The sequence below is a fragment of the Elephantulus edwardii genome, unplaced genomic scaffold, assembly GCF_000299155.1.
Source record: "Elephantulus edwardii isolate Elephantulus edwardi_28Jun2011 unplaced genomic scaffold, EleEdw1.0 scaffold00010, whole genome shotgun sequence".
In the NCBI taxonomy this organism is placed as follows: domain Eukaryota; kingdom Metazoa; phylum Chordata; class Mammalia; order Macroscelidea; family Macroscelididae; genus Elephantulus; species Elephantulus edwardii.
In genome coordinates, this window is record NW_006399760.1 from 20,562,354 (window position 1) to 20,564,304 (window position 1,951).

The window sequence follows — 1,951 nt, forward strand, 5'->3', positions numbered from 1 at the left end:
CAGCTCTCCAATGCATAGCAAGTATTTGCAAACACCATGGCATGGATCATGTAGACTTAGCTCATTGCTTTTTAGTACTCTGGAGATGTTCCTGACAATAGATATTCCCAGTCATTTTGTCTTTTGATTTCCTGATTGCTGGTGCAAAGAAAGTTGATTGTAGAGCCAAGCAAGCTGTAATTGTTAACAACCTCAATCTCTTCTCTATCATGATGCTGCCAATTCACCCAGTGGTGAGAATTTTTTCTTCTTGATGTTTAGCTTCTATCCATATTGAAGATTACAGTCCTTGACCTACTGCAATAAGCACTTAAATTATTTAAAAAGATAAAGAAGAAACACTTCCAGAGACATTCTATGAAGCAAGTATTAACCTAATAATACAAAAAGCAGGCAAATATATTATAAAATAAGAAAACTGCAGAACAATGTCTCTCATAAACATAGATAAAAATTCCTTAACAAAATCCTAGCCAATAGAATCCAAAAGCACATAAAAATATATTCATCATGACCATGTGGGATTAATAAAAGATATACAAGGATAGTTAAACATAAGAAAAACAATCAATATAATTAACCACATTGACAAAGCAAATAAAAAGAACATAGCATGTTCCTAGCAATTGATGCAGAAAAGGCATTTGACAAAATCCAACATCCTTCCCTGATTAAGACTCAGCAAAATAGGAATAGAGGGGAATGTCCTCAACATAGTGAAAAGTATATATGTAAAATCAAGAGTCAATATAATTTTCAATAGAGAAAGACTAAAAGCATTTTCCTTGCAAACAGGGACCAGACAAGGATGCCCACTGTCACCATTTCTATTCAATATTGTATTGGAAATACTTGCTATGACAATACAAAAAGAGGAGGATATAAAAGGCCTCCAGATCAGCAAAGAAATGCTTAAACTGTTGTTATATGCACGTTACATGACAGTGTACAGAGAAAACCCCAAGGACTCAAAAATACAACAGTTTGAGGTAGTGGACCACTTAAGTAGGATGGCAGGATACAAGATCAATATCTTAAAGTCAGTGGGATTCCTCTACAGTAACAAAAAGAACTCAGAGAAGGAAACCAAGAAAACAATGCTATTTAAAATAAACAACCACAAATTGAGATACTTAGGAATGAACCTAACTAGAGACAAAAAAGACCTGTACAAAGAAAACAATAAAGAAAGAAGCAATAAAAGACCTAAATTAATGGAAGAATGTTACTCTGTTCATGGTTAGGAAGACTCGATAGAGTGAAAACTACAATCCTACCAAAAGCAATATACATGTTCAATGCAATCCAAATACAGATACCAAATTAATTTTTCAAGGAAATTGACAAGGGAAACTGTCAAGTTTATTTGGAGAAGAAAGAGACTCCAATAAGCAAAGCACTTCTGAGAAAAAAAATGAAGTGGGAAGCATAACATTCTCTGACCTCAAAACACATGGATGATAACAAAAATAACATGGTACTGGTACAGTCACAGGTACATAGACCAATGGAACAAAATTAAGAACCTAGAAATGGACCTATCTATCTGCACTCAACTGATATTCCACAAAGAAAGAAAACCTGTCAAATGGGGAAACAACAACCTCTTCAACAAATGGTGCAAGCAAAACTGGACTGCTACCTGCAAAAAGTTGAAACAGGATCCATATCTCATCTCATAGAATCAACTCAAACTCAAAGGAATCAGAGACCTGAGTATAATGCACTAAACCATAAAGATTAGAAGAGACAAACTAGGACCAAGTTTAGGAGACCTAGTCCATTATATGAAGAGGCTGACGAATACAGCTAGACATGAACCACCTGGATAAGATAAATTGATCAATAAGACTTTGTAAAGTTAAATTCCTGTGCACATCAAAAACATTTTCCAATAGTGTGAAAAGGAAATCTACTCTGGAAAAACACACACACATACACAACAAAACAC